At 34.3% G+C, this 21435-nt stretch overlaps 1 protein-coding gene across 2 annotated transcripts in view; it reads left to right on the forward strand.

Moving 5' to 3' along the window:
* Rbm45 (RNA binding motif protein 45) overlaps positions 1-11897 on the forward strand; it is a 36087-nt gene extending 24190 nt beyond the window's left edge. For both annotated transcript variants that reach the window (XR_013424179.1, XM_040294521.2), the window contains one exon: positions 1615-11897. The gene's annotated coding sequence lies outside the window, so the exon portion shown is untranslated. The remainder of the gene's footprint in view (positions 1-1614) is intronic.
* The last annotated feature ends 9538 nt before the right edge of the window (positions 11898-21435 follow it).

Genomic DNA, 21435 nt, shown 5'->3' on the forward strand with positions numbered 1-21435 from the left:
TTTACTTTGATAGTTATTTACTTTGATAGTTAATATTAATTTAAAAATTTAAAACTATTAAATGTTCAACCATTTTGTCATCAAAGAAAGGCACATTAAAAATACAATAAGATATTTTTATAGTGGTATGAACAGCAAAAAATTAAAATATTGACAGTATTGGGCCTGGGATTATGGTAGAGTACTTGTCTGGCATGCTTAAGGCCCTGGGTTTGATCCTCAGCACCACATACAAATAATAAATAAGTAAATAAAATAAAGGCCCATTGATAACTAAAAAAGTTTTTAAAAAAAAAAATATTGACAGTACTAAGTATTTGTGAGGATGTGGAGCTATAGGAATTGCTGATGAAAGTATAATTGGCTTAACCTTTTGGAAAATGACAGTATATTTTAAAGTTGAATATACCCTCAGCAATTCCACTTATAAGCTTGTATTCATCAGAGATGTATATGTATACATATATATTTATCAACAAACATAAAAATATTTTTAGCATTTTTCACAGTGGCCTCAAATTGGAAACAACTTGTGTCCATCAACAATACATGCAATAAAGAGGATGCCCTAAAGCAAGGAAAGGAGCTAATTTTTGCTACATGTAACAGTATGAATGAATCTCACAAATAATGAGCAAAAGAAACTAGCCAGTAAAAGAAACTAGCCAACAAAAGAATATGTGTGTATGATTCCTACTATGGTGTTCAGAAACAAGCAAAACACTACCTTTGGGCAGAATGAAATGGGGAAAGGTTACAAAGGGTAATGCTTTAATGTGCTTGTAGTCTTGTCTAGACTAGGATAGTGATAGCTTGGTAATTTTTTGAGCTATACTCTTTATGTATTTCTTATATTTCATATATATTTATATATAGTTTTTGTTTTTTAATGAGTAAAGCTAAATCAGCATGATGCTTGTTGAACAAATAATTCTGCAGTATGAGAAAAGAGCGGTTTGCCAAAGCTCTTAGAAGAGAGGGCTTTCTTTATTCTTTCAGTGCATTAGAGCCAAGAATATTAGAAAATATCTGCTTTGGATCCCACTATGATGCAACAGAGCATTATGATAAGAGAGCAAGAGAAGAGTAAGAAAGTGAGACACTAAATTTAAATTTATGTCAGAAATAGTAAACAATCATAACTCTTAACGAAAATTTAATCCATGAAGAAAGGTGAAACTAAACTGCTTTTCAGAATCCTGTGGGTTCTCATGAGCCCACACATCTCATCCTAGAGGGGGTACACATTCATCAATGAGATTAAAACTGCCTTTGTTGATGTTACATACTTTGCTTTTTAAAAAGCTTTCCTTGGGCCTGGGTTGTGGCTTAGTGGTAGAACGTTTGCCTAGCACGCATGAGACACTGGGTTTCATTCTCAGCACCATATAAAAATAAAATAAAGGTATTGTGTCTATCTACAACCAAAATATGTATATATATTTTTAAAAAAAAGCTTTCCTTGAAGGATTTCTGCAACTTGAATAAGTTACAGTAAACCAAATTCACTAAATTGAAAGATAAACTTGAAAAGCATCCTCAGATGATTACAGTAAGAGAAAAGGTATGGATAAAAAAAAAAGACTGATTAGAGGTTTATCCTTTGAATAATAGGTATCCCCAATGAAGACAACTAAACAAACAATATTCAGTTAAGAACCCATCCAAAGAACCTCTGCTACACATTTTAAATGCCATTTGGAATGGAACAGTGTCTACAAGAAGTTTTTGTAGTTCAGCATTTCTCTACTCATCCAAACTGAAGGTAACAGAATGGCATCCTGCGATATACAGTGTACTACTTATTTGTCCTTCCTGGAAAAAAAACAAAACAAAACTTACTTGAATATTATCACCACACTACCAAAGTAAGTCCAAATTAAGAATAGAAGAATTAAGAGTTAAAGACAAACTGGTGAGTATTGAAGCCAGTGAAACTATTATTATTTGTCTATTCTAAAATTTCTAAAATGGGGTGTAGAGCCTCAGAATAAATTAATGAAGGCTGAAAAGAAATGTTAGTTTCTTTGGGGGTCAGGGGTTGAGTTAAGGGGTAAAATACTTATTTTCTATAAAGAGGAAACATTCTGGTTTTTATTTTGATAATTTAAATTTAAGATTAAGAATCCTTTGAAATCTAAGGTGATTAATGATAAAATTAACAACAATGTCTCCTTTTCAAATCCTTCAAAAATACAAAAATAATATTGTATACTTGACAAAAATCAGAAGGGAAAAACAAAATGCAACATCAAAACTGTAAATTGTTTAAATACTAAAAACAAAATGGAAAGATTTGCTTCTTCCAAGAGCATCTGTAAATCAAGGTTTATCATCACCCAACAAAAAGTATCTCTGAGTACAATTTAAGGGAGAAAGAAGAGGAATTATATTCACTTATAGAATTATAATCAGTAGCGAAGACAACAGACCCCTAACATTTATATGCAGAATAATACAGGATTAAAACAAAAGTACAAAAGCCTTTAAAATAGTTTAGAAATTATAATGGAGGGCTTCGCATGTTCTCTGAACTGTCATTAACAGAAATGAACTAGGAGAGAGAAATTACCCTTAAAAATGAAAAAAAATATATAGTGATAAAAAAGCAAAATTTTGACATGTGTAGAAAAAGAAGATAAAAACCTTTTCTCACAAATTAAACAGGAATGTTGAATGATAATGGCAGCGGGGTATTCCGAAATATGTCTTAGCTTCTGCATGTCAGCTGATTTAGAGTATTTATAGCAGGATAAAAAACAAAATGACAAAAACCCACCTTAAGTATGTTTTTTCCAGCCTCTTTGTTAAGTACCCTGGTCTTTCAAGGACATCTCTTACCCTCTCCTCAGCGTAAGGCTTATTAACCTTCTTGGATCGCCTAGAGAAATGAAATGGGTCTAACATTTGGTGCCCAACTGCCAGACATTATTTCAGCCTCTGAACAGACTTTTAAGAGCTAAAAGCAAAGCTTGAAGCTTGATAATTGCCCTGTATTGCCTTTTAAAGGACAGAAATTGTACAAGACTTGCTCTTTGACTCCCAAGGTAATAAAATTCAAAAAACAATCACAATCACCAGGAAAACAATTTTAAAACCCTCTTCTAAACAGCTTTTTGTTAAGGAAGAAAATTTCAATAAAAGTGTTAGAATAAAGTAGCAAAAAAATTTAAAATGTCTAAAAGCCACATTGGTAGCTTTATTTGGAAGGAAAAAATAAATCAATTAAAACATACAATACAAGAAACAAAAGTAACATGACAAAAGTGAGACTAATAAATCAGTTTGAAAACAATAAATAGGCATCTCTTGGCAACTGTATTTTTTAAAATCATAATTAAATATTAAAGGTAATGAAAAATATAGAGATTATTAAATATAAATGCTATTTTCAAATTTCTTGAAAATTAGAAAATCCAAACAGGTCAATGATCAAAGAAAAAACTCAGGTAGTAATTGATGAATTGTGTTTTTTTGATGAATCCATATAACTTCATCCTTCTTTCATAGTTTCAAGATGCATATTATTATAAGAATATAACGGTATGTTTTTCCTATATCAGAAAAGGTGAGTATATACATTTTACTTTGTGTAATTGTTACCCTGACATTAAAACTTTAAAAAGCAATTAAAATCAAAAATATAGATTCTTTTTTCACCTATGAATATGGATGCAAACAAATCTAAACAAACTATTACAAAGTATAAATATGTTCAAAGAATAAGTCACCATTGGCAAGTAATTTTTACCCTTTGATGAAAAAGCAGTTCTCATTAACGAAAAAAAACAATAATAAAATACATATGATAAAACTATAGTAAGTTCTATTTGCCTAAATTGATCACTTGTTCATTCTTGTGATTGTCCAGGGATTATTTAGATTATGCATAGTTTACTTGAATGTCACTAGCTGGAAGAATAGGGTTAACCTGGTTGTTGAAATTAGTTAGTATCCAACCTTCACCCTCAATTACATGGCTGCAATAAAATGGGAAGGGCCAGAAAGGGATGTTGGTGAGGCATCCATTGCTTCGTAGATGGATACATGTATTGAGCCCTTATGTTTTTTGTCAGGCATTGATCATTGCTTTACATACATCTTAAAACCCTGTGAGGTAAGTAGCATTTTATTTAATTTCACTTATTGTTTATGGATTTAGCTTTGTGGTGCTAGGGGTCAAACCCAGGGCCTTGAATGTGTTAGGTAAGTGCTCTAATACTAAATAACAGGCCTAGTCTGTAAGTACTATTTTTCAAGCAAGAAGCTGAGGTAGAGATGAAGTAACTTTTTTTCCAAGGTCACATAGCTAGCAAATGGTGAAGCTGGGCTTCAGATACAGGTTATCTTAAAGTTCATACTCAGTCTCTACACTGAACATCAAAGGGTATAATAAAGATCACATTCATACACACTGAATATTATGTAATAACAAATCTTTCCATAACTATGAGATAGCCTGGGAAGAATGCTTATTGTTATTTAGTGAAAGAAAGCAGGGAAACAACTTATAATATTATTAAGTAATAATGAATTTGAAAAAAAGCCATATGGATATTTGTTTTTCACTATTATATATTTTCTCTTGGTAAACATGTATAGTTTTGTTTAATCTTTTAAAAGTACACTATTTTTCCTACTATATTATAAGATTTTTGTCAACAAAGACTGTGTTTTTATTTCTATAAGCTGAAACCCAGCTATACCCTTACACATTAAAGTCACAAAATGAATTTTTATCCATTTGTACTATAAAATAAAAGATTCCTGTTTCTTCTACTGTAGAGATTCTGAAAAGAAGTCTGTATTCTCTATAGATGTACTAATATTTGTTTAGATGCCATCTTTTCAAACTGAGATCTTATAGGTTCATTTTTAAAAATTCAACTTTTATTTCAATTTTAGGTTTTTGTTGTCTTGTGCAATTTTATGAGTGCCAAATTCACAGTCCACATACAAATTTTGATTTTAAATAACATTTATTATTCTTACTTTATTCTGAGAATTGTAAAATATTTTACATTTAATCATGTAAATAATTTTATGAAATTATATCATGAAGCACAGAGAAATTACTTCACCAGGACACAAAGCAAGTAAGTAACAGACCTGGGATTTGCACTCAGAGAATATGGCTGATGGTCTCCATTAAATTTACACACTGTTTAATTCAACCACTGTTCTCTTTTGTTGTTAAGAAGAAAGTACTATAATCTGTATCCTAAAAGGAGAGCATGTAATGAAAAAATCATTCATTCCAGTGTATGACCTCTCGAGACAGTGAGATGGAAGGAAAAGGTGAGAAAAGTATAATTGACAGGAGGTGAAAGCAAGAGAAAAGGATTACAGGCTGCAAGGAGATGACTCAGTGACTTTGAGTCAAAGTGTTTGTTCCTTTTTGGTGGTGCAGATTTATTCAACATCATATATTGAGCACCTCACTACAGGGTGTTGAGGACACAATAGAGAAAGAGGAAGAGAAACGTTAGTGTCCTTATTTTATGTAGTTTAGTCTAATTATAACATACCTAGGAGAAATAATGTGTGGTGGGGGATCAGCCGCTACTTTGAATAAGGCAAGCTGGCTCTCCCCAAACCTGTCAATTTTAAATGATTCATCAAAACAAAATAATTCTTCTACTATCATCCTTAATCTCTCCACAACTAATTTTTTATATATTTGTAAAAATTTTGTACATAGAACTGTGGTATAGTACACCATACCACACACTCGTGTAACCCATTATTTCATGGGTCTCAGTGTTTCTGCTTGTCTTCCAAGCAGAGGGACTGGCTCACTTTTTAAGGATGTTTGTGTTGTGAGCAGTCCTGAAATGCAGGAGCAAAAGGCAGATTTGTTTACTGTCCAGAATTATAAAGATAATTTGTCCCTCCAGGACAAAGGATTAGCAAAATTACCACCCTTTATAAATGATTCAGGTTCCCCAAGTTTGGCATTCTGCTAAGACACAAACTTGCTATGTGCACAGCATCCATCTGAACTCCTCTTCACACCTGTAAAACTGAGGAACCTGTGCATACATAAAACTCATACTTCTTATTACACTGTGAATAATAAAGTCCTTTATCTTTGATGCAAGAATTCTGTGTGTTCTACCAACATCCATAAGACATTAGTAGACTAATTTTGTTATCTTGCAAGCAAGATAAAATCTTAGACCCTTCACAGTTTTTGATAACCACACCTCTTGAAGATATAGATTCTTTCCAGGAAGCAACAAGTTCCCACATGTCCTCTTGCCTTTTCTAGAACATTGCATAAATGGAACCACACATTATATTCTCTTTTGTGTTTATCTATTTTCACTCAGCTTAAGATTTTTGAGAATTATGATTGCCATTATATCAGTGGTTCATTTCTTTTCATGGCTGAGTGAGTGTTCCAATGTCAAAATGACCCTCAATTTGTTTCCATTCCTCTGATGATGGATGTTTGGGTTTCCAGTTTGAGGATAAAACTGCTGTAAACATTCACATGGTTAGTACTATTTTATCATTTACAGGATATTGGAACTAAATTGTTGTAGAGACTCTGGATTCTGTTACCCTCCAAAGAGTTTAATTTTTGTTCTAGCAGACCCTTAGCTTGTCTGGAACCGTATTTATGACTCTTTTGCAATAGGAAGCAATTAAAATTTCTGTCTGAATTTTCAGCCATCCAGCTGTTGTTTTCTACATACCATCACCCATGGTAGATGCCCGTGCACATGCAGTCAGAATCAGCCAAAACTTGGAGATCTGTGAGATTTAGGAACTCCCTGTTTTGTGACTCTGCCTTTCTGAGGTCCTTCCTTGGTTTTAAGTTGCTTGCGTACCCCAAACTCTGTCCATTGATACTCAGTCCATTAAGACTGCTCCTGTCTGCTTGAGTTCTAGCATCCATGTACTCAGGCAGAAGTTTTATAAATGCAAATATCACCCACTGTCATTCAATGCTTACCCACCTCAGTTTCTGCCTGCTTTTTGTCAGTTCTCATATACCTTTAGATAAATTTTTTCATGAGTTGCCCCAAGTTTATAATTGTTGAAGGAGACTTAGTCTGATAAAAGTTTCTCTACCATTTCCAGAAGCAGAACTTTGTACAGTGTCTTTATTTTCTGTGATATTTTACATGTACTTATCTCTTACATATAAGTAACATGAAGCTGAATTTGTGTGTTGTGTGTGTGTGTGTGTGTGTGTGTGTGTGTGTGTGTGTATGATTTGATACTGTCTCACATTCAGTAGGTCAGTTTAGTCTATTTACATTTATTGTGAATAATATCATAATTATTTTTTATATTTTATGTGTTGTGATTACTCTTAATTATATTTGCATCTTTTGTTCTGGTCTTCTGCAGGTTGTTAAGATTTTCTATAACCCTCACACCTCTTACATTCTCCTTATTTGGAAGTTATAAATTATATTTCTCTTCCTTAGTAGACACCCTTAAATTTCTAACTGTATATCTGTAAAATTTTATAAGTCTAAAGCTGTTCAGTATTTTTCCTTCCTTCCAAACAGAAAAAGGATATCACTTCATTTTATTTACCCATTAATAAGTCCCTGTCTTCCCTTTTATTATTGTCTACAAATTTAATTAAATAAATAATTATTCATTTATTTTGGTACTGGGGGTTGAATCCAGAGGTGCTTTACCACTGAGCTACATCCCCAGATCTTTTCGTTTTTAATTTTGACACATGTCTCACGAAGTTGCAGCTTCACTATGTTGCCAAGGCTGGCTTCAAATTTGTGATCTTCCTGCTTCAGCCTTCCAAGTTACTGGAATTACAGAAGTATACCACTGTGCCCAACTGTTGTCTACAAATTTAGTATCTACTTTTATTATAAAAATATTTTCAAAATCAATATTCAATTATGCCAGCATATTTTATGCTCACCATCATTTCTTTTTTAAAAATAACCATATTGAGATATAATTCACATACTATAAAATTTTCATTATTTTTTGCACCTAACTTCTTTCTCTTGGATTGACTTTTCTCCTTGCAGGCTTTAGTGGTCATTTCAGTGGTATGTATTTGAGGTTTTGGTTTTGTTTCGTCATGTTTTCTTTTCGTAAGTGCCTTTACTTTATTTTCACTCCTTAATGATAGCTTTAGGAATTCTACATTCAGAGTTATTTTTCCTCAGCAACTTGAAGCTGTTAGTCCATTGTGTCCTGTCATTTTTTTCCCATTGGAAATCTGATATTAGCCTAATTTTTATTTCTTTATATTTTTTTCTCTCTTTGGTAACTTTAACATTTATATTTTTTATAAAAATCCTGAAGTTTTATTCCATATGTCTAGATATAAATTTATATTTTATCCTATTGAGTACAGATTGTAGTTTTACTCAAAGGGGTTATTTATCCTTCAATTTAGGAAAGTTCTATGTCCCCTAAATCTTCAAATATTGCTCTGTTGTTTTTTTTTTTTAGAAGTTCTATTAGACATTGGAGCCTCTTGATCTGTGTTCTGTGTCATTTATTTTTCCATTCTTATTCTAAAAATCTCTGTTGCATTCTAGATTACTTCCTCAGTAATGCTTTATAATGTAGTAAGTAAAACTGTGTGCAGTCTAGAATGACCATTGAGTTTCTAATTTCACTTGACATGTTCTAACCTTTTAACTCTTTTTTTTTTTTTTACCAAAAAGCATGTAAGTATATTTTACCTTTTGTTGGAGGAACTTCAAATTTACAAGGCAAAGTGGTATATACAAGTAAATGTGAAGGACTGAGGCCAAGAATCAAAGCAACCATGCACCTACCCTCTCTGCTATAATTATTTACATTTGTTCATAGCAAAACAAATCCACACTAATCCCAAGATCCCAAAAGCCTCATCCAGTCATGGCACCAGGATCAAAATCCAGAGTCACATAGTGTACAACATATTTAGTGGTTATCTGTCCATCTAGAAACCTATGAACAGTGTGTGTGTGTGTGTGTGTGTGTGTGTGTGTGTGTGTGTGTGTGTATGTATGTGTGTGTGTGTGTGTATGTGTATGTGTGTGTGTGTGTGTGTGTGTGTATGTGTATGTGTGTGTGTATTCCTCAAATCATGGAGCAAGGATAGTATAACTTCAGTTAATACTCCTAGTCAAAAAAAATTGGGGGCAGGGAGTAACATCAGATGACAGTAGATTCACTTGCTCTGAAATACCATGGAGGAAATATTCCCAGCTCCTCCTATTCTGGAGCAAGAAATCTCCCTAGATTAAACCTGGGTTTCATTCCCCCAAAGAGGTTACAATCCATTATTCTTCACTGCTCTTAGTTTCACCTTCCAGAAGTTCCTAACATTTCTGATATCCTTCTTGGTTACTTCTGAAGAGGGCATCACAGAATATGCCCTTGTGGGTGCTAAGAAGCTTTCTCAGCTACTTCCTGAGTATAAAAGTTGACCTGGAGGTCTTAGTATATCTTAAACCATCTCCATCCCATTTAGTCCCAACTAGTGGTGTGTTTACCACATCTCTCAAAAACAGCTTTTCTATTAATTAATTTTTAGTAACCTCTATTTGACAAAACTATATCCACAATTCTTTTTGAGATACACCTCTATATATACTTATTAGGAACTACCCCTCAGGCTTCTAAGAAACCCTACCCTTAATCCTTTGGGATATACCTTTGTCTTGCTGAAATGATCTGCCAAGTACCACCTTAATTCTTTCAGATGTCTTAATAAAGGATATTATAGCCATGTCCTTAATTTGTTTTTGTTTTTTGTGTTTTTTTTTTGTTTTGTTTTACTCTCAGGCTGAATTTGAGACACTTTTATGGCTGGAGATGATGAAGAGGTTTGTTTTCCAACTAAAAAAGTTCTTCTCCCTAAATACCTCTAAATTCTGCTTGCATTTTTGGTGGAATTTTTTTTCTGAATTTCTCTCTTATAGTATCTTATCAAGTAGAAGTAAAAACAACTAGCTCATACCTTCAATATGTACTTAAAAACTATCCTACTATCTTCCATGTTACCACAGGCAGTGGTTTTACAAAAACAGGTTGCTATTTTTTCAGTTTCTATAATAGTTTTTTTTTTTTTTACCATCCCTCACCTACCGCCTGAGCTAATACCATATAATTTAGGTTCTAGTTATAGCAGTGTCCCAGTATTAGGTGCTAATTTCTATATCAATTTGCTGTTGATGCATAACAAACAATCACAAAATCTCAGTGGCCTGTAAGCTTTTCATTTTACTAATAAGCTTTTAATTCTCTCCTGGGTCTGCAGGTCAGCTAGGGCAACTGCAGCTGCAATTGCTGAAGCAGCTTTGCTGATCACAGGCTTATAGTCAGATATAGCAGTTCTGCTCCACATGTTCCATCTGTGGCACAGGGCAGACTGGGACTTTCTGAGAAGGGGATAATTGTGTTAACTTGTGAATGATAAGAAGGACCCAGCTGGGAAGAAACCTGGAGGAGAGTGTGCCCATGGAAAGACCTTGAGATGAGAGTTCCAGGGAGCAGGAGGAAGCTATGTTCCTGGAACAGTAAGAGGAAGAACATGGAGGAAGCAAGACCTGTAGGCTGCTGGGTTAAATCACCTAGGGCTCCAGTGGCCACAGAGAGAGTGTAGGGTGGATTTGGTTGCTAGGTCTACAATCTGGGAGGGTAGTTCTCTACAAATTCATCCTGCGCCCCAGGGCTGCAGCTGCGATGGAGAAAACACTGTGGTGAAAGAATACGAAGTGGCAAAACCCATTAGATAAGCATATGTGAAGACCCTGTTTTCATCATATCTTTGAGCATTCCATTGACCAAAGCATGTCCAATAGCTAGAGCCAAAATTAAAGGGTAAAAAAGTATACCACTTTTTGAGGGAAAAATGTCAAAGTTCCAGTGGTAAAGAATATGGGTACAAGGAAGGAAGAAGAACGTGAGCCACTGACTTATCACATCCTCTCAGGTAACGTGTAGGATATTGACTGCCAGATAATTCTGTCCTTTTGCCTCCTGAAGCTTAAGGCTTCACATAAAGGCAGAGTGCCAAGCAAGAGTCATCAGCAGCTTTGAGAAGCTTCCTTGTGATGGGGTAGGGGGGAAGCAAGGGTCCCCAGCCCAGCTCTTATTTTAGGTAATGGAACCTATCTCAACTCTCCACCTCATCTGAGACAAATTGCCTCTGTCTGCTGTTCTACCCAGAGTCTAGCAGGTTCATTTGCTTCACTGTCTTTTCTTTTGCTGGCTCACAGAGAAGTTTATCTTGTTTAACACACCTGTGTCCTTTTTTGAAGCTGCATGATATTTTTAAATACATTATGTATCATGATCATTGGATTGGAGCAGAGACTACTTTGAACCACAAACAATTTTCAACAGCATTGCAACTGAAGCTCCTAGAATCTTACATGAAAGGTATCTTTTATGTCCTGTGATGATTTTTTAAAATAAAACATTTTGTAATCTCTTGACACTTAAGTATACCCAAATTTAGTACATTAAAAAAAGTTTCTTGATGGATAAATACAAATTCTTCAATTCAATGCATTTAAAAAATAATCAGGTAGATAATATAAAAGGAAAACAGCAGGAAAATTGGAAAATTAAACTACTAAGATGTATATATTAAATTTATTAGTGATTTTATCACAACCTACTTATCCCATTCTTTTCTTTATGCCTTATCCAAATTTTATATTTTCTTTTTCATTCAACTTTTTATCATGGAAAATTTCAAATATGTAAAAAATACACATAATCATGTAATGCCTTGTAGATACCTGTTGCTGAGCTTTCTTAATTATTAATTATGGTGAATCTTGTTTCATTTATGCCAAGTGAATCTTGTTTCATTTATGCCAAGAATTGGGAAAATATTACCCCTAGACCAAATCCAGCCTGTTGACTATTTTTCCAAATAAAGCTTTATTGCAACACAACCAAGCTCTTTTGTTTGTATGCCTGCCTTCCTACTATAATAGTAGTGTTGAGTAGTTGCAACAGCTGTTATATGACCTGCAAAACCTAAAATATTTATCAAACCCTTTATATGAAAATCTTGCTGACCTCCAGACTAAATTCTCATTTATTCATCTCAGGAAAAATCTCCCACATTTCATTAAAATTGTTTTCAGTATGTTTTAAAATATAATAACCCTTAAAAATAAAGCATGTCACCCTTGTCTTTAAAAAAAATAACAGCAATTCATTGATTTCTTTTCTACAAAATTTTAACTGCATAAGAAGTAATGGAAATTATTTAATATTTCTTTTTCTAACTCATTATTTAGGTCTACATTAGTCTGCATTTTCTGTAAGTTTAACTTAATAGCTACATTATCTGTAGATAACCTCCTGAAATAAAATATTAAGAATTTAATAAAGTATGTAAGAAAATTAGTGAGCAGTACTAGCACAATCATTGGATTTCAGCACGATAAAAATTTGAGATTTATTGCATCCTATGAAAAAATACAGCATACAAAGGCAGTCTCAATTTTTTGTTGCTGGTGTTGTTATTTTGGTATTGGGGATGAGCCCATTGCCTATACATGCTAGGCAAACATTCTATCACTGATCTGCATCCCAAAACCATTTTATTATTTTTTGGGGGTGCATTACTGGGGATTGAACTCAGGGGCACTCAACCACTGAACTACATTCCCAGCCATATTTTGTACTTTATTTAGAGACAGGGCCTCGCTGAGTTACTTAGCACCTCACCTTTACTGAGGTTGGCTTTGAATTATCCTCCTGCCTCAGCCTCCTGAACCACAGAGATTACAGGCATGTGCCACAGCACCTGGCACCATTTTATTTTATTTTAAAACAGGGTTTCACTAAATTGCCCAGGTTGGCCTCAAATTTACAATCTCCTTAACTCAGCCTCCCGAGTAACTGGTATTATAGGTGTGTGCTACCACACCCAGCAAAATCTCACATTTTTAAAAAAGCTAATAGTATTAGTTTGAGGCACATTGATTTTTCTTTTCTTTAGAAAATCAAGACATTCATTTTTGGTAGGTCTTAATAGTTGTGTAATTGTTAGCCTTTTTAAATAGCACTTTTTTTAGTGCTGGGGACTGAGCTCAAGGATTCATACATGCTAGGTCTGCACTCTAGTACTGACCTATATCCTGGACCCTTCAATAATATTTTATTTTAAAATGACTCTTTACCATTTACATGACAGTTTTACAGGAGTTATCTCAGTATGTACAACAACCTTGGGAGGTAGGGATAATTTTCTTATTAAATGATTCTAGGAAGACACAAACCCAGGTCACCTACTCAAAGTCCACTAGCCTATGCTGATGAACTGGCAATCACAAATCCTAGACCAGTTGAAAACTGGTTGTTTTACCTTTTGCAGGCCTTGATTATAAAATATTTTGTGGTGTGCAACATTACTATGCTACATTACTTCCTAGATATGCTACATATCTATGGAGTGAAGATATTGGAAGAAATTCTTAGTCTGTACTGTTGGAGTTTAGGATTTCAAGCACAGGACATCATATCTTTCAAAATCAAAGAGCAAGAAAAATCCATTGTATAGCTTTCACAAAATCCCCTTTAGCATTTCCTTTAGATCCTATGATGGGTCAAGTATACTGGTAGAGAGGTGGCCTTAAATGGAGCTCAGAGGAATTACTGTTTCTAGGATTAGGGCAGAGTAAGTACAAGATAAACCTGAAACAAAAGGATACAAATGAGAAAAGAATTCAAACTATCTCTATTGACTGACAATTATGATCTTATATTTAGAAGACCCAAAAAAACTCTACCATAAAACTTTTAGAACTCATAAATGAACTCAGCAAAGTAGCAGGATATAAAATTAACACCCATAAATTAATTGCTTTTCTATACACCAACATTAGCTGCAAGAGAAAGTAGGCAAACTATCCCATTCACAAGAGTCTCAAAAACAAACAAAAACTTAGGAATCAATCTAACAAAAGAGGTGAAAGACCTTTACAATGAAAACTATAAAACACTAAAGAAATTGAAGGATACTTTAGAAAATATAAAGACCTCCCATGTTCTTGGATAGGCAGAATTAACATTGTTAAAATGGCCCTACTACCAAAAGTGCTATACATATTTAATTAAATTCCTATTAAAATTCCAAGGGCATTCTTCATAGAAATGGAAACAAAAAAGCAGTCATGAAATTCATTTGGAAAAATAGGCCCAAAATAGCCAAAGCAATCCTTAGTGAGAAATGTGAAGCAGGAGGCATCAAAATACCAGACCTTAAATTATACCACTGAACTATAGTAATAAAAAGCATATTATTGACACCAAAGCAGACATGAATACCAGAGGAATAGAACAGAAGACACAGAGAAAAATCCACATAAACATAGTTATGTCATATAAGACAAGAACACCAAAAATACACTGGAGAAAAGAGCCTCTTCAATAAATGGTGCTAGAAAAACTGGAAATCCATATGTAGTAGAATTAAATTTAACCCCTATCTCTTACCCTGCATGAAACTCAACTCAAAGTGGATCAAAGACCTATGTATTAGACCAGAAACCCTGCACCTATTAGAAGAAAATGTAGGCCCAACACTCCAACATGTTGGCTTAGGAACCAACTTCTTCAACAAGACTCCTAAAGCACAAGGAGTAAAATCAAAAATCAACAAATGGGATGTTTTTCAAACTAAAAAGCTTCTTCACAGCAAAAGAAACAATCAAGAGCTTGAAGAGAGAGCCTATAGAATGGAAGAAAATCTTTTCCACCTTAGATAAGGTGTTAATCTCCAGGATATACAAAGAACTCAAAAAATTTAACACACACACACACAAACAACCCAATAAATAAATGAGCAAAGGTACTAAATAGACACTTCTCAAAAGAATAAATACAAGCAGTCAACAAATACATGAAAAAGTGTTCAACATCTCTAGCAATTAGAGAAATGCAAATTAAAACTACACCAAGATTCCATCTCACTCCAGTCAGAATGGCAATTATCGAGAATACAAGTAACAATACATGTTGGTGAGGATGTGGGGAAAAGTTACACTCATACATTCCTGATAGGACTGCAAATTAGTGCAGCCACTCTGGAAAGCAGTATGAAAAGTCCTCAGAAAACTTGCAATGGAACCACCATTTGACCCAGTTATCTCACTCCTCTTGTATATACCCAAAGGACTTAAAATCATCATTCTACAGTGACACAGCCTCATCAATGTTTATAGCATCTCAGTTCACAATGCCTCAACTATGGAATCACCGTAGGTGCCCTTCAAGGAATGAATGGATAAAGACTTTATGACATTTGCCAGTAAATGGATGGAACTGGAGACTATCATGCTAAGTGAAATAAGCCAGTTCCCCAGTCCCCCACCCCGCCCTCAAAAAAACCAAAGGTCAAATGTTTTCTCTGAAATGTGGAAGCTAACACACAATAAAGGATGGGGGAGTGGGGAGGATAGAAGTTCAGTGAATCAGACAACAGAAGGGAGGGAGAATGGGAATAGGAAAGAAAGTGGAATGAAAGTTATGTCAGCATACTTCCTATGTACATGTATGAATAGACCCCAGCGAACCTCAACATTGTGTACATCCACAAGACTGGGATCCTAATGAGAATAATATATACTTCATATTTGTATAAATATGTCAAAATAGACTCTATTGTTATGTATAACAAAACAACAACAACAAAGTAAAGAAGCATATCCCAAATGGAGGAGGAGAGTCATAAAAGGACATAGAAGCCAACTTGAAGGAAACATCACTAGATAAAATCTAGAACAATTTGAGAATCAAAATAAGAGTTTCTAAGCAAAATATGAATCCTTGAGTACATAGTGACATACATAAATGAATATGATGAAAGTTTGATGAGGCATGGTCTCAAAGCACCAATCTGCAAAACACTTATGAATTAAAAAAAAAAAAGATGATTAGGGCATGCCTGTAATTCCAGTGACTCAGGAGACTGAGGCAGGCAGATCTCAAGTTTGAAGCCAACCTCAGCAATTTAGCAAGACCCTCAGCAACTTATCGAGACCCTGTCTCTAAATAAAAAAATAAAAAGGACTGGGGTTGTAGCTTAATGATAAAGTACCCCTGAGTTCAATTCCTAGTACCAAAAAGAAAGTGAGGCAAGGGATGGGGAACTAGGATTACTTTACAATACAGGAGTATGAAGACACCATTGTAAACAAATTAAAAAAGTAAATGTCCCAATAACAAAATGAAAGTGTGGACTCCCCGACAGGTCGCAATTAGAACACAACATCACTTTTGTGACATTCATCAAACAAGCATAACCCTATTATAAGGAACATCAGACAAAGCTAAACTAAGAACACTCTAAAAATTATAATCTTCAAACGTGCCTAGGTAATCAAAGTCAAGGAAAGGCTGAAAAATGGTTCTAGATTGAAGAAGTAGCATAACACACAAAGACTATCATATAATCAACATGAACACATTATTTACCCATATAGACATTTTCTGTTGCAGCCTTTACTATTGATGTCACTTTATATTTGGTAGATATTTTTTCTCATGTTCTTTTTTAAAATTTTTTATACCTTTATTTTATTTATTTATTTTTTAATGTGGTCCTGAGAATCGAACCCAGGGCCTCGAACATGCTAGGCAAGCCCTGTACCATTGAGCCACAACCCCAGCCCTAATGTTCTCTTTTTTTTTTTTTTTTTTTTTGTGGCACTGGAGATTGAACCTAGGACCTCATACACGTGGGCAAACACTTTACCAACTGAGTTGCATGGCCAGCCTTTTTAATTTTTTATTTCCAAGAGTCATGGAACCAAATGCAACATTTCCTTTTGTACTGGACCCTTTACTATAAATTACATTGGAATAACCAGCAAAACATGAATAAAAACTAAGGATTAGTTGCTAGTAATCTGTTAACTTCCTGATCTTGATTGGTTACATTATGGCCAGATAGAAGTAAGTCTTTGTAAGTAGGAAATACATACTTAAGTATTAGGGGGTATTGGAACATCAAGTCAACTACTTATTCTCAAATTTTTCAAATTATCAACAACAAAAAAGCTTTTATAGGGCAAAGTGGGTCATGTATATAATCACAGCCAGTTGGGAGGCTGAGGCAAGAGGATCATGAATTCAGCAACTTAGCAAGGTCCTAAGCAACTCAGTGAGACCCTATCTGAAAATAAAAAATAAAAAGGGCCGGGGATATAGCTCAGTGGTAAAGCCCCTTTGGGTTCAATCCCCAGAACAACAAAAGAAGATCTCCATACTCCCCTTACAAGTTTTCTGTGTGTTTGACATTGCTTCAAAATGAAATTAAAAAAAAATTTAGTTGTAGATGGATACAATAACTTTTATTTTATTTATTTTTATGTGGTTCTGAGGATAGAACTCAAGTGCCTCACACATGTTAGGCAAGCACTCTCCCACCAAGCCACAGTCCCAACCCCTGAAATTTTTTTACAAAAATACAAACTAAATGCACATTAAGTTATAGCAGACTCTAACAGATATTTATCACAAAATGCCATCTTCTTGGACACAGATATAGCTTGATTATACAAAGATTTGTCACCAGTCTTCCTACATGACAAAAACTAGTATCAAAGTCAGAAGACAAACACTTGAGTGACTATATACATCAAGCACTGTGGGAGATACTAATTTTCTCTCCTGATACATCTCCCTTATACATTACCCAAATGTCCCTCATGACCCCTTCTTCTAGGAGTGCTATGGACAAGACAGACCTCAGCCATCAGTCCTTTCTAGGGATTGCCTCAGTTGAAGAGAGTGTCCTTGCCTAAGATAATAGTCCCTTCAAGGAGTGATCCACCTTTCATCACTGGTCATTGAGGGAGTATAAAGATCCAGCCCTTTTGCCCCAATTCAAGGCATTATTGAAAAATCCCAAATTTAGAATGTTCCAGAAGGCTTAGAATCCATCACAGCTCCACTTCTTCCTTTGCCAGTCCTCCCCATTCCTTCATATGGGCACTGGGCCTAGAGGGCTCTTAATGAACCTCTTGCCTGCCAATCCCTGACTCAGTCTGTGTCTACAGGCAGCCAACCTGTGCTGTCTCCCTGACTGATTTCTCTCTGTAACTGAAAAGGGCCATTATTTTTCAACTTTTTGACTATTAAGTCTATAAAATTTATTATATTTTAAATTTCTGACCTTCCATTTGTCTGTTCCGGTATATTTGTTGACCAACTAGCAAGAAATGAGAGAAACAGAGACTGAGAGAGTAGGAACAGAAAGAGCAGAAGTGGAAGCCAGAGTCTGTTCTGGGAAGGCAAGATGGAGATGCAGGACAAATTTGTCTTTGCCTCCACCTGTCCTTTCTTTGCTAATTTTTTCCTTTCATTCTCTGCCTCTTACTGATCCCTATGTCCTGTTATAGACTGGATGTTTGTATCCCTTATAGAATGTGTATGTTGAAATATGCTCCCTATGTCCTGTGTATTTATAATGTATGGCTCTTCCTTTCTCGAGAGTAATGCATTCTCACTGAGGGGTTAGGGCTCATCTTAATCAATTCCAGCTGCTACCAATACAATGGACTAGGTGACTTAAGCAACACATGTTTATTTCTCACAGTCCTGGAGGCTTCAAGATGAGAATGTCAGCAGATTTAGTTCCCACTTCCTGGTATGTAGAATGTTCATCTTTTCTTTGTCTCCTCACTTGGCAAAAAGCAGGAAGAAAGAAAGGAGAAAGGGAAGGAAGGCAGACAGGCAGGCAGGCAGGCTGGCTCTGGAGTCTCTTCTTATAAAGGCACTAATTCTATTCAGGGCTCCACCCACATGACTTTATTTTCTCCCAAAGGCCCCACCTCCTACTACCATCTCAGTAGGGGTTAAAATTTCAACATACACACTTTATAAGGGATACAACATCCAGTCTATAACAGAATTGAATGTGTGTGTCATTCACCTTAGAGTTCGCAGTAGGAAGAAACTGGATTTTTTGAGGCTTGCTATATTCAGAACACTCCCAGAGAATGGTGGAAGGAAGATAATGAATCCTTTGGCATTAGTAATGTGGACTTTTTGGGAACCTACTGCATCACCCATGTAAGCCAACATCTTCTACTATTTACACATCAATTGAAATTGTCTTATAATAAATCCTTGGGGAAATATCTTAGGAAAAGCTAGTCTTTGGAACCATTCCTACTTGGAAACTTGCTGTAAATCCTTTACTCCTGGCATTAGAAGATTAAATCATTTTTTAAGAAACAGAGTGAGGATTAATTCTTAGTGGCATAAATTAGCTCTATTTTTTACATCTAATTTTAGCAGACCAAGGGCCACACAAATCAATGTTTTGATTAAGAAAACTATAATCTATCATTAGGAATGTGAGATTTAAAATTTTGCCTAATTAGTCCTATATATCACTAAATTTTCTTATAAAACCCTTTCAAAATATAAATGTGATATACAAATGTGCTATGCTATTTTCGTTTCAAATTATATAGATATAATATGCTATCAGTATTAAAAACAGATACACTTATCTTCATTTTTTCTTCACTTGATATAAAATATTATTTAAAAGTTAGAACTTAACACTTCAAGGTCTTGTCCTAAAAGACACATTAAGCTTGTTGGTTTGTGTTTTCCTAGTTCTCTCTTCTCTATTTTTAAATTGGCCTTTTGTCCCTCATTTTTCTCTTTCACATGTGCCCTTGTTTTTTTTACAAGATGTCAAAAGTGATGGTGAATAGCTCTACCAGGGTCAGTACTGAAGTGTCCTCTGTTTTTATGTTCATCAGGACAAATTTCATCAAATCATAGACCTCAGAAATTTGTGCCCTAAGTACAGCACTTGCCTACCATATATGAGGCCCTAGGTTCAGTCCCCAGCACTAAAAAAAAAAAAAGAATTTTGTTCTGTAAAATTTGATTATAGTTTAAAATATGAGGTAGCCTTGGCTTTTTTGTTTTGAATGTTATATCTGTGGTTCTATTTAAACGTTGGATGCTTGTTCTATTTTATGGAATGAAGTGTTACCTGATTCTAGAATTAAAATTAAAGACAATTAAGCTCCTTTAAAAAAAAAGAGTCGAGTTGGGTGATTTGAATGAATCTCATTGTGTGAGATCTCAGATTCATGTAATCACTGGTATCAGATGGATTTTTATATTTTAAGACAATTCTAAATAAGATAACTAAAGATTGACATAATTTTTCTCCTCTGTCAATTTATGCGTGTATTTTTCCCATTAGTGAACAAAGTGTCAACGTATGGGTGGATGCAAACATTTCAGACAAAGGTCTTTGATAGATGGCAAAAGAAAGAAAACAAAGCCATCTTATTACTTGGTAAAACAAAGCAACTTAACCGACATTTTTGTTAATAAAAATTAAGATTTAAATATGACTTTCATGCCATGCTCTCTACTAGTGAAAAGAAGTAGAAAGATTATGAAATTATGCAAAGGCATTTTTTTCTATCCTATTTCAATAATCATTCTCTTTCCATAATTTCCACAACTACTTCTTTTTTTCTAATCCTTTCTTAGTCCTCACTTGCATTCTGATCTTTTCTAGATGAATGTATACTATGTGCCCAATGACAGAAATTTTCCCACCCTGTAATCTCCTAAAAATCCACTTGTTCAGACTGATAAATTAGACTCTACCGATTAATTTTATGCTGTACCATTTATACTCCCATAGCAGTATATTAGATTACCTGTTTTATATCGTCACCAACACTAAATTTTACAATTTTTTACAATCTTTGACAAATGACCAAAAACTATAGTATTTATTTTTTCTAATTGCTGATTACTTATTAGATTTTTTACTATATAAATCAATAATGTTCATTACAGAAAGGTAATATTAAAATATTTTTAAAAATAACATAACACACAAAGAACAGCATATAATCAACATGAACACATTATTTATACATATAGATATTTTTCTATTACAGCCTTTACTATTGATGCCACTTTATATTTGGTAGATATTGATATTTTTACTCATGTTCTTTTTTAGTTTTGTTTTGTGTATGTGTGTGTGTGTGTGTGTGTGTGTGTGTGTGTGTGTATGTGTGTGGTACTGGAGATTGGACGTAGGCCTCATACACTCAGGCAAACATTTTACCACTGAGACATGGCCAGCCTTTTTAATATATTTTTTTTTAAATTTTGATACTGGGTCTTGCTAAGTTGCCTAAATTGAACTAGAACTTATGATCCTCCTGCCTGAGGAGTAATTTTAAGTAACTGGGATTGTAGGTGTGTACCACCATATTCTCCAATAATTTTAAAATTTGTTTAATTTTATATTTTTATTTCTAATTATAGTAAAATCCACTAATATAAAATTCACCATCTTAACCATTGTTAATGTATACTTACTAATGATAAGTAGATTCACATTGTTGTGTAAACAATCTCCACAACTTTTCTATCTTACAAAATTGAGTCTCTTTATCTGTTCAAAGATTCCCCATTTCC

This window comes from Ictidomys tridecemlineatus, chromosome 7 (assembly GCF_052094955.1).
Source record: "Ictidomys tridecemlineatus isolate mIctTri1 chromosome 7, mIctTri1.hap1, whole genome shotgun sequence".
Taxonomy (NCBI): Eukaryota; Metazoa; Chordata; class Mammalia; order Rodentia; family Sciuridae; genus Ictidomys; species Ictidomys tridecemlineatus.